Genomic DNA, 13,082 nt, shown 5'->3' on the forward strand with positions numbered 1-13,082 from the left:
CTCCTCATTCTTCCTACCAAAATGCATCACCTCACACTTTTCTCCATTAAACTTCATCTGCCACACATCTACCCTTTCTACCAGCCTGTTTGCATCCTGCTGCAGTTTTATCATGATGAACTTTGCAGTTTCCAATACTGCTAAGAGATGTGGTCTGACCTGCTGAGCGTTTCTAGCATTTCTGCTTTTATGTTAGATTTTCAGCAACTACAGTTTTTGTTTGATTTTCACAATACTGTCAAGTTTTGTGTCAGCTGCAAATTTAGAAGTTATGACATGCATCTGCAAGTCATCATTAATAGAGATCAAAAATAGCAATGATCCTGACATTGATCTCCAGAGAGCACCACAATTCACCTTTCTCCAGTTTGAAAACTAACCAATCACTCATAACTCCTCTGTTGCCCGTTACTTAGCCAAATTCATATTGATGCTACCAATGTTCCTTTTATGCCATTTGCTTTGGTGTCTTTTCCCGAGGTTTTTTTTTGCTATTTTCTGCCTACCGTTTTTTAAAAATATTTCTTAAATTGCTCAATCTGCTTTTGCCACCTTTATCAAATTTTTGTTCATTCATTGCGGATTCCAGCTCTCAGACATATTAAACTTCTTGGCAGTGTCTGACCTTCAATCTAACATAATCCTGACCTCTTTGGTTAGGTGTGGACAACTAAGTTTTCTCAAAGTTCTGATTTCTCAATGGAATGTACATTTGTGAGAATGTCTACATATTTCTTTAATTGCTTCCTATTGTCTACCTTCTAGCAAATCTTTTAATACATTTTTCCAATCTCACCTGCCTCGGCCACACACGTACAGAAACTCAAAACAAGTTTCTAACAGAGCTGGCTCCCCCTTGAACCCCATACAGGACTATCATATTATGGCCAATTTTCCCAAAAGGGATCTTTCACTCAAGATTATTAATTAACACCATCTCATTACACAAGATACAAGATAGCCTGTTTGCTAGATGCTTTCCTGGTCTTGTTAAAGAAAGCTGTACCGAGTTGAGGACTAAGGATAGAAGCTGTCAACTGCCATCACCAATCTTCCTTCACAATTAGTTCTGTCTGCAATCACTGCTCTTTGGGAATCCTATTTTCTCTCATCTCCGCCCTTACTGATTCTGTTTCCTGTTCTGCTGGGCCAAGATCAATCCTCACTGCTGTCCTTTATAAACTGAGCAGCTCCTTCCCCCAACTTGTCCTTCATTCGGTCTTTCCTTTCTGAAAGTAAAATCTACTAGAATATTTCATTTCCAATCTTGCAACCATGTTTCTGGAGTGATTATTAACTCAAACCCTTTTGGTCTTAAACTGTACTATCTGTTTTACATTTGCTTTGCACACTCAGGTACAATTCACTCAAATCTTAGCTTTCAGATTTTTCTTTTCTTTTGTGGAAAACAATCAAAACTGCAGATGCTGGAATCCAAAACAAAACCAGAAATGCTGGAAGAATTCAGTCAGTCAAGCAGCAGCTGTGGAAAGAGAAACTATTCAATGTTTCCTGTCAGCGATCCTTCCTCGGAACTGGCTAGGGAAGAGTGGATAGTTTACAGTTTTCAGAACAGAATTGGGGTGGGTGTAGGGGGGGGGGTGGCGGGGTGCAGTGGGGAGCGCGGTGGGGAGCAGTGAGGTACAAGACAAAAGCCTATGTGGAAATAGGTTAAGAAAGATCAGGAGCATGTGCTGATAGTTAGCAAGACATGAGCGCAGGTGCTCCACAACGCAATCACCTAATCTGCGTTTGGTTTCTCCAGTGCAGAGGAGGCCACGTTGTAGAGGACACTGAATGGAGTAGAATAGTGGACAAAATGCCACTTTTTTTCTCTAACTGATGTACTACTACTGTTAAACTCCATGAGCCTTCCTCTCTCACTCAATCACCATCCAAATTGCTATTTTGTTTTATGGCCTGAATCTCCCTTTAAATCTATAACCTCTGTCTCACCTAAACCCTGTCCCTAAACATTATTTTAAAGGCCTATCTACTGATCTCGATATCCGATTCACTAGACACTGGCTGCAGCCCAGTTTAAGTGGAGATTGAACTATCAGAAAAGCTCTTTCCCCTCTTGAAATAAAACATTTCCTTCTCACACCACTCTGATTCATGCATTCATCTCTGTTTTTAAGTATGCCAATTTGCACATGGGTCAGGTGACAATCCTGAGATTATTATTCTTGAGATTGAGGAACTAGAGACCAAATTACAGTGCACAAAGTCTCTCAGCAGAACTTCATTCCTACATACATCACTACTGGATCCTCCCCCTACAAATTCCTCAGCTCTGAGGGGATGTCATTATACTCAACACCAAGCAGACAACAGAGCCTTCGGGATTCTTGCTCACAGCTGCAGAAGACAATATCCAGCCCCTGAATGGAATGCTTCCTACCAGTCTTCCCACTTCAAAGATCACCATTCAAGGGCTGAGCGTTCAGATGGATTGAAGACTTCCTGCAAATTCCAATAAGACAAAATATCCTTTTAAGATTTTAAGTTCCTTCCCTACTGTAGGGACAACTGGGTAAGAGTTTTGGATTTAGTTGGACACAAACAATGCATGGTGACAGAGATAGCAGAGCTGCTGTCTCACAGCTCCAGTGCTGCGTTCAATCTTGACCTTGGATGCTACCTGTGTAGTGTTCATATGTTCTCCCTGCGACTGCGTCAATTTTATCTGGTCGCTCCAATGTCCTCCAACATCCCAAAGACATGCAGGCTGGTTGGTTAACTAGTTACTGTAACTTGCCACTAGTGTGTAGGCAAGTGGTAGATCTGGGGGGAGAGGTTTAACGGGAATGCAAGGAGAACAGATAACAGAGAGAAAAAATTAGTGGAGGAATGGGATTACTCTGTGAGTTGGCAGAGTCTCATTTGGCCAAAATGGCATTCTTCCATGTTGTAAGAAAGTATGGAACAATGTAGGAAAATATACTTCACAAGAAGTCATTTGCCAAATATTTACAAAGTCTCCAGAAAGGAACATGCTCTCTTAAGGATGTGTAAAGTACAGAGCTGGGGGATTGTGATGACGAAGGCGTTGTGAACTTGTGTTCTGTTGTTCAGTGTGGACAGTCAGGGGCAAGAGAAATAAAAATCAAAATAAAGATGCAAAATCCAATCATATCTAAAGGATTCTTGCTAATGGAGCAAAGCAATAACACAGACCACTTCTCAAAATGTACAAAAGCTACTACAAAGGGATCCAATCCTCATTTAGAAAGTAAGAGCAAATTCTCTGTACAAGATATTCCCAGCCAATGGATGTGTTGTTATTTTTCACATGGGGTGGAATGTGAAACCATCATTTAGTTCTTTGGAAAATGAAAGGCATCCTGGTATGCATGCTTCATATTTGTGGCATCTTGCTGGTTCACAATGTGGCTACTGCATCAGCCTCTATAACCACCACACACCAAAAGTTTGAGGGGTATTGAAGTCACAAAAGCCGTTTACAGAGTGCAACTTTTCTTTTTTTTAAAGATAGTAGACCAAGGAAAAACTGATTGACCTACCAATTTTTCTACTACCTTTTGTGACGTGAAGACATTACAAAATGCTTTACTAAGACTGGAGTACTTGCAACCATTTTGTGTCAATGTTGCTCTAGTTATGCATTATCTTGCAGTCAATCTATGCACAGCAAGATCCCAGAGATTAGTAACACGATTGTGACTCTTTAATCTGTTTTCGTAATATTGGGTTAACTGCAAGCATCAGGCAGGACACCAGAAAATTCTCCTGCTCATCTTTGATCTTTTACCTGTGTCTTAGATACCAGACAAGACTTCAGTAAAACACCTTATCTGAAAGACTGGACCACCAGCAATGCAGCACTCCCTTTGTTGTCCACAGTAATGTTAAACCTAGATTTTCCACTCATCTAGAATGGAACTTTAACTCAGTTACATGCACTACCACTAAGCCATGATTCATATACTAACAGCAAAAAAGCTTACGGAGAAGAAGGGAAAGGACTGACCTGCGAAAGTTATTTCTTCCAATTCTTTGAACGTTTTTGACAATTTAAGTGACACAACAGCCTGATTGAATTCCAAAATTTCTACTTGCATCAGTCAGTCCAACCACAGAACAATTGGTTTTACATGTCCCAGCCAGCACAGGTCATTTACTTGTGGCTAATCAAATACCAGATGTTTCTAATTTCATTTCTGATTAGTAAATAAAAATGAGAAATGGATATCTCTTTTGGGCAAGTGATCTTAATTCCCATGAATGCATACATACTTCATAATGGGGTGTGTGGTAGTAAAACAGCAAGACAAAAGCAGACTGCGCAGGCGTCTTTAATCACTAAGTGCTTTACTTCCTTGGTTACCAAATTGTGGTAGACATTTAGGTAAATATACTCAAGATACATTTAATAGTAATGCGCAAGGATATGAAAGGTGCGTTCTACTAAAATTAGACCACATGCTGAACCACTGTAGTGTGGTCATGCTTGTGGCGAATCGTTGATTTCTAATGGACATTATACCTAGGTGCAGTCTCACAGAAACTAGCAACTTAATAATAATCTGACCTAATTGGTCACTCTTGACATACACACAAATGAATGAGACAGAGGAGTGGGCAAGTGCCCCCTCAAGCCTGCTCTGAAATTTGATAAAATCATGGCTGACCTTGCTGTAAACTCAACTCTGCATTCATATACAAAGTAAAAAGACAGGCACTGAGGCCAAGTCTAACCCTTTTAACCAGACGTCCACACACACATGGCTACAAGTCAGTGGTTAGTAAATTGGGATACTAAATTAACAGATATTAATTGGGATACTTATAGTGAAAGATTGGCTAGCATCCCATATCAGATTGCGAATCAAGACCAGAAAGTCAGCCATCAATGTAATCATATCACACCACACAGGAAGCCACCAGAAAAACTCAAACTCTGGCGCTATTGCTCACACTATTAGCAAGATACAGCTCTACACAGATTTACAGATCCTCAAAGTTATAAATTAATAATAGCACAATCCATACAAATCTGTCCGGTTGACAGAACACAAGAATAATTTATTTAATAGGTACTTACCACTTAATGACACATATACTTAAGTTCAGAATAATTCCGATCACTCTCAGTGTTTGTAGTTAGTCTTTATAAAATGTGCATATGTACATATCAATAATATGTATTGATAAAATTATATTAAAAACTTACAAAAAAGAGAAGATTTTGCTTTACTAAAGCAATGTTGACACACATAATGGCTCAAAACAAAAATCCATTGGTTTTGTCATTGCAGTGCCTGTGAGTACAAGGACTGCTCTTGTTTTTGATTGTTATTTCCACAATTAAGACAAAGGATGTTAGTGATGGGAAACAGAATGTTTTCACTTTTCAGTCCAAACGAGAGCAACAACACTCACATGACCAATGGAGCAGGTTTTCCGACAGAAAAAATAAAAATGATGTCTTTACTAGAAATCTGAAACAAAAGAAAACAGAAATTGCTGGAAACATTTAACAGTAGCATCTGTGGAGAGAGAAACATTGGTAAAATTTCCTGTCCATTACTAGAGTAGAAAATCTGAACTTCCAACTTCAGGAAAGTGCCCACTCACATGACAGAGAATTTTCACATCTAATCTTTACACCAATTTGTAACAAGCATTTTTGTATTCCAACTCAAAACAAGCAAGAACCGAATTGAAACAGCCCAAATTTATGTGCCCGGAAATCCAAATGCACAATAACGTTCATCGTTATCCAACTGAAAAATTGGATTGCTCCCCGGCTCCCCTCCACAGTGAAATGCAACAATGACCATTTCCAGGTCATTTCCCTTCATGGAAATTTGATGAGTATTTCTTGGCATTGATCACCCTTCCAACCCTGATGCTATTTTCCTTGCAACACCCTCATCCTAATCCCCAACGATTATAGAGAGAATCAATCATGAAGTAAGAATGGTTGTCGCACCTTGTCCTCCAACTGAAATTCTGCACATACAAAGCAGGTGCAGACGTTTGATGAAACAGCAGTGCCGGTTCCTTCCAGGACGGAGAGGGAGGAGTTTCCTTGTGCGTACAATGAGTAAAGTATACAACTATGACAATCAGTGCAATTACACAGAGAAATTGTGTGCTATTTCAAGACTTACAAAGAAAGTGCTGTTCTACTTATGCAATCTCCTGCCAATGGTGGGAGCTCTTGAAGCAGCAGTTCTCAACAAGAATTTCTGCTTTAATAATGGGGCTGAATCTGCTGTCCTAACCAGGAGTGGGAAAATGGAAATGGGAACAGTCTGATCATCCCAGGGGATGATCAGACACTCAGACATTTCGGAGGCAGATACCCGAGCAGCCTAAGACACAAGGATTTACATGGAATATGCGAAGACATAAGGTCCATCAAAGAAGATTCCACAGTGCTTTATGTGATGGATTCCCCAGCAGTATTTCAGGCATAGAAACCACCACCTTCAGCACTGCTGGCTGCCTTCCTTCTGTTTAAGACTTGTTTCTACATTTGAGGCCCAGACCTTTTCTTTAGGGCACATTTGGACTCCAATTTAACAGCAGCAGCAAACCAGCATAATATGACAGCTGGCACCACTACTGCATGCTCTTTGGAGTTCATGCATAGGCACATCACATGCACACGCACCAGCAATGCTATTTCAAACTATGTGCTTTCTGCATACGAACGTGCTGATCACATTTCACTTTCAATTTCACACTTCCATTTTATTGTACAGCAGAAAAATTAGTACACCATATGAATGACTTTCCAGAACAACGTTTCTTCAGACTATTCTCATGAATCAGACCTCAAGATCTAAGATCAGGTACCTCTAGAGCATCTGCAATGAATGCCTATTCCCTGGGTAACCAGATGGCAAAAAATGGACACAATATTCAAGATGCGATTTGACCAGAGTCTGAAACCCTTTGATAATGATTTCTTGACTTTTATTCTACTCAGTCTTAAACATTCCACTAGTTCTGTTGGTTGCTGTTTGACATTGGCAAGAGCTGTTGAACAGCAAGTCTGCCAAAACTGTTTTCAATTTCATCTTTGCCTATTTAACATCATTATGCATGCAGTCTGGTTTTCCTTCCCATGTAGTAGTTTACAATTCTCTACATGTCTACCTTAGCTTAGTATCAGTATTTGTGCCTTGCGAGTCAGAAGGTGATAGCCCAAGAGACATTTCAGTGCGGCTCTGAGGAAGCACAGGTTCCAAGTTTTGAAGACAACCTAAAAAAAACTGAGATCCTATATCTGGCCTCCCAATTGAATGCAAAAGAACTCCCAACAGTATGCGAAGAGCAACGGGTTTTCCTCTCAGCGTGTTCAACATTTATAGCTTGAATCAGCAGATAATCTGATGAATAATTCCTTTACCGAGACCTTGCTGTATGAAATTAGCCTTTCCACTTCTTCCAATGGTAGTTAGACTTCAGAATTACCTTATAATAGCTGTAAGGAACTCTTGAACATCCTGAGATCACTATAAAAACAAAATTTTACTGTAACACTGTAGTAAAGTTACTGGACCAGCAGCTGGAGTTCTGAACCACTGATCTAGAGACACAGCTCAAATCCTACATTGGCAGCTGGGGAAATTAAAATTCAGGTATTAAATAAATATCAATTTTAAAGAAAGAAACAACTAATGGTAGGCATGAAATTACTGGATTGTTGTTACAAAACCACCTGGTTCGCTAATGTCCTTCAGGGAAGGGAAATGGCCAACCTTACTCCAATCTTCACACCCACCAATGTGATTGCTTCTTAACTGCTTCCTCAAGTTCAGGAGCAATTAGGGATGAACAATAAATGCTGGCATTGTCAATGATGTCCTCTCCCAATATTGGAATAATAATATAAATAATTCACTCTTTAAATTTCATCCATCATTTTTCAATCGAAACGCATACTTATTTCGGTTTTTGTAATTTCTCAACTTCTTCCTCTAACTGCCCTGTCAGAAAAATTGACCTATTCCCATTGCTTTTCTGTATCGAAGACATTGGTTTTGATGTAAAACAGCAATGGTCCCAAAAACAGACATCCCAGACAGCAATTTCCATTATCAATCATGGCATGACTCTAACTAGTGCTATTCTATTCCCTATCATATTTACCTAGAGACTCAATAGCTACAACCTCAATTTTCATATGGAACTTAAGCCTGGGGTGCTGATCCCGAATCTTGTAAATAAACAAAGGGAGAAAACTGCCCAGAAAGAAACAGAACTAGAATAAATAGTTACAGTTGTCCCAGATTTAGAGTTCTTAAAGGCCAAATACCAGCATGGTGGCACAGACTGGGCAAATGCGTCCTTCCAAAAAAAAAAGTAGGTCAAAGCTGCAGAACCCATAATGTCTGTCCTGCTTTGAAAATCAGCTCTCTCCTTAGTATGCACAATAACAATATCGTACAGCTGTTTCCTGTAAAATAACCTGCCTGTACATACTTTCTTTCATATATAAAAAAATCATCAAATGTTGCAGAGAAAAGAACAAATGAGTCATAAGAAAAGATCAGAATAAGTATGAAAGTCTAAGAAGGAACTGATTTTAAACAGTAATCCTCATCCAATATACCTATCCTGATCCAATTTCCTCTATTCACCACCATATTTTATTCTTGTTGGGTTCAGTACCAACTTGAAGCACCCCTGTCCAACTGTAACTGTACACCAGTGCTGAAGTGCAACACAGCAACTTCCCGTAACTCACTCTGATCAATGTACCATGGATTCTGCCTACATTAAGCACAAAGTGTCAGCACAGTCCTTCTGCTTAAAATGCAATCCCATTATAAAATTTGAAGTTAAACTTCAGAGATAATGCCTGATCTATCTGAGGGAAGTGAAGCAAAATAATTTGGAAAGAACAATCTCACCTAACATGGAACATAATTCCAATGTGTTGTTGAACTGTACGTACCTACAAATTATCACAAGGTCATTTGACTTAGGAATTTGGTTATAGAGCAACGTTTGTTCAGTACAAGGTGCTGGGGAAACAAATAAAACTAATTTCCAGAGTGGAACACGACTGCAATCATTTCTAGCTCAAACTGCACCACTTCAAATATTCAGCCCGAAACTTCCAATCGCGAATCAGCCTTGAGCTCCAGACATGATCGTCACAGACCTGTGCATTGTTCCCTGTGTAACCCATCACCTACAGGGTTAAGTTGTGTCGCTCCAAGAAATGACAGCCTCTGGTCAGTCCTGGAATATCCATACTGTCGTAGCATTACATAACTTGCAGCAGTGCTATTTAAAGCAACCTGCAGGAGGGGTGCCAGCCCGGCAATGGGAATCTGAACTAAGGTGGTCCCTTCACAGCTTACCTGTGTTACTCAGAGTATCCCCCACCCCCTACCAACTCCACACTATCTAATCTCAGATATCCTCCCACCACGTTATTGGGCACCAATCTTTGGGATCAACCCTGTCTCCACTCACACCTCCATACTACAGGAGGCCCCTCTCTCCAGAAAGCACCCACTTCCCATCATCACCACCAGCACTCCCCTCAACCCACCCATTATCTCTGGGCAACGTCCTAACTCATCACATCCTGACTGGGTGTCCAACCACCAGTCCTCTTTCTAATCCATTTCACCACCCGCCTCCAAGCCCCAGTCACAGACTTGTCTTCACAGGCTCTGCAGTGCAAAAGGCAGAGTCTGCCTTGGGCCTGGAGCACACTTGTAGTTTGTGCAGTCACTGGCAAGCCAAGCAATGATCTCACAGGGCAATTCTAATGGTGGAGAGGATATCCTAGGCTGAGGTGATCTTCTAGTCATGGCATCTTTGCAACCAAGCCTTTTAAAATCCCTGTTATGTGGTTTTCATGTTTTCCTACAGCACACTCATTATTGTATATTTATAAAGACATAGGAGGCACAACATTTATCCCATATTTAAAAACCCAATCCCTGTATTCATAATCCCATCTCGCTTAACCAATATTTTAACAATACTCATTCTCTTTCACACTCAAACCACTTACTTTCTGCGGATTCAGGCATACTGTCATCCATGGAGAACTCTCAGCATTGTTCGTCATACTCGTTAGAACTCCCTCACCAGCATCTCCTTCCACCCCCCCCCCCCCCAACTTCTCTTACCGCCTCCAAAAGCCTTCTTAAACCCACCTCTTTGACCAAGCTTCAGGTGGCCTCTCTGAACTCACCTACTGCAACACCATCCATTCCTCTCTCTGCTTCTCTGCCACTCCATTTCCTCTGGATTACCTTCCACATTCAAAAACAATGGTCAGTATCGGGGAAGTGGATGCATAAGAATATCACAGAGGGTCATTCAAGATATTCAAAGAATTTGATCGGATACAGACAAAGTGACTTATTCAAAAGAATGAAAAGCACCTGAACTCCTGCTTTACTTTACAATTGAAGCTCACTCTTATCATTTGCCCAAATCCACATATACACATTTCCCCTACTTCACACGATTAGATTACAGTGCACACGATGGTCCTGTGAGGCAATCACCACCACTCACAAATCACACAGCTGACCAACACGGAACCTAAACTGTTCAAACACCCTTGTTACACTGGACAACTTCCAATGAAGCACAAGGATGTAATCGAGTGGAATGGATAGATAGTGAAATGCTTTGTTCATTTTATTTATCTTTTGCTCACAGAAGAGTCGATGTGTTGGCACAACATCATGGGCCGAAGGGCCTGTATTGTGCTGTAATGTTCTATCTTCTAAGAGGAAGTCGCACCAAAAGAATGAAATGAATTGGGAAAGAAAAACTCAATAGCTTAACCCAAACAGAATGATAGAGACTTATCAATACAGGCTCAGGCTTGTTTTGGAAAACTAACAGCAGTTCAAGCACTCACTGTCCACCTGGTGTTACTAAATTACTCAGTGCCTGACAATTTCTATAACTTTACTGTTACAAACTCATGAAATGTTTACATAGCAGTGGTTAAACACACAAGGCTATATCCCAGACAAAACCAGCATCATCTCTATCTACCAACCTATTCCTCATGTTCTAATACAAATTACTAAGATCACTATCACAGAGACTGGAGCCAATGATCCAAACCTACTGGATACTGACACTGTGTAGACAGTACAAGTCTGGGACAAGTCAGAAATACTCTCAGAGGCAGTTTGGATTTTAAACAGAGAAAGGGGAAGTAACAGTCACTAATTTGACAAAGCATTTATGGGAGGCCTATGAATTTGATTTTCTTTGTAAGTAACTGTGATACCACTTAGCCTTCAATCGGCATCACAGTCACTTATTTTATGAAGAAATTGGTCCAAGGTGAAAATTTACAATTCAAAAATCTTACATTGTTTGAATAATTGTTAAAATTTTAGTAAGTTAGAAAGATATGTTACTTTCTTGCTATTAGAATCTTCTGTATTCCCCCCATTAGGAATTTTAAAAAGCTTCATTGATAGTGACCTTGAAATTAGCTGATTTCTGTAGGGGCCGCATCTGTTTCACTAATGTCCTTCTGGGTAGAATCTGGCCTATATGTGACTCCAGACCCACAGCACTGCGGCTGATTCTTAATGGTCAGGCTAACCTTTCAGGTGCACAATAATTGCCTTGTTATAAACAAATCAATAATAGAACAGGGCATTAATGTTGGCTCACAAAGTCATTGCTAGTCCAGTGGATCTTGCAAAGTCCTCCTCACAAAAACCTGGGGACTGGTGTCCAAATTGGAAGAGCTGTATGATGGCCTATTCAAGCAATAGCAACATAGTTAAACTAGCAAAACAACATACCAGATTCCACCATTGCAGTCCCTAGGTATATCCTGACCTACTGGGAGGAAGAAGGGATAGGTAGCACAGTGGCCCCAGGACCTCAACTTTGACTCCAGACCTCATGAGGTCTCATGATGTCAGATTCTCAGAAAACCACCTCTTGATTACCACCAACCATCCTCCTTCAGCTGACGAAACAGTGCTCCTCCATGTTGAGCAATACTTGGAAGCAACTGGAAAGCTTCACGGGCACAAAATTGGCATCATCTATATCCATCACCAAAAGAAGCTTGGTGGCATCACCACTGACCAAGGTGGCTTGGTGCTGAAGGGCACAGCTGCCAGCCTGGGACCCCGGCAGGAAGCGAGCAAACGAACACAACAGATAAATCTATTTGACCTTATCCTCCATATACCCCTGGCAGATGCATCTGTCCATGACAGCACTAAAAGTGACTACCACACAGTTCTTGTGGAGAGCAAGTTCTGCATTCAAAGCAAAGGACATCCTCCATCATCTTGTGTGGTTCCGCTATCACAGAAATTGGAGCAGAAATGGCAGCTCAAAACCAGGCTTCCGAGAGATGCTGTGGATCAATAGCAGCAGCAGATATGTAGACCACCACAATCATCAAGTCCCCCACAATCAACATCCCAGGGTCACCACTGACCAGAAACTCAACCAGAACAGCTCCATATACATCATGGTTACAGCAGAAGGTCAGAGGCTGGATACTCTGGTGGATGACTCACCTCCTGACATCCCAAAGCCTTTCTACTAACCCACAAGTCAGGATGTGATAGATTTCTCTCGACTAGCCCGGATGAAGCTCCAACAACTATCAGGAGGTTTGGCCCTATCCAGGACAAAGCAGCCCACTCAATTTGCATCCCATCCAAACATTCATTCCCTCCTCCACCTATGCAATGCTGCAGGAGCCTGTACCATTTACAAGTTGCATTGCATTTACTCACCAAGGATATTCTGATAGCAGCTCCCAAGATGCACCACCTCCTGCAGTTCCCTTCCATGTTGCACACCATCCCAGCTTGGAAATATATTGCCATTCCTTCATTATTGCTGCAGTTAAATCCTGGAAACCCGCCCCCCCCCCCCCCCCCCCCACCTATCCAACAGCACTTTGAGAGTTCCTTCACAGAATGACTGCAGCTAAGGGTAGTTCAGCAGGAACAATAAATGCTGGCCTCACCAGCAATGTTCAGATCACAAAAAAAGTAATAAATAAGAGAAGCCTTCACATCTTCTGGAACTTCTAGTCATGACGGGAAGAAAGTCTGCCTTAGACTGAG

At 41.0% G+C, this 13,082-nt stretch overlaps 1 protein-coding gene across 4 annotated transcripts in view; it reads right to left on the reverse strand.

The window, feature by feature from the left end:
• n4bp3 (NEDD4 binding protein 3) overlaps positions 1 to 13,082 on the reverse strand; it is a 100,000-nt gene that overhangs the window by 84,102 nt on the left and 2,816 nt on the right. The window contains exon 1 of one of the 4 annotated variants that reach the window (XM_052015118.1): positions 5,069 to 5,118. The exons of the other annotated variants lie outside the window; for them this stretch is intronic. The gene's annotated coding sequence lies outside the window, so the exon portion shown is untranslated. Of the gene's footprint in view, positions 1 to 5,068; positions 5,119 to 13,082 lie in introns of those variants that run through there. 4 annotated transcript variants of the gene reach the window in all.

The sequence above is a fragment of the Pristis pectinata genome, chromosome 4 (assembly GCF_009764475.1).
Source record: "Pristis pectinata isolate sPriPec2 chromosome 4, sPriPec2.1.pri, whole genome shotgun sequence".
Taxonomy (NCBI): Eukaryota; Metazoa; Chordata; class Chondrichthyes; order Rhinopristiformes; family Pristidae; genus Pristis; species Pristis pectinata.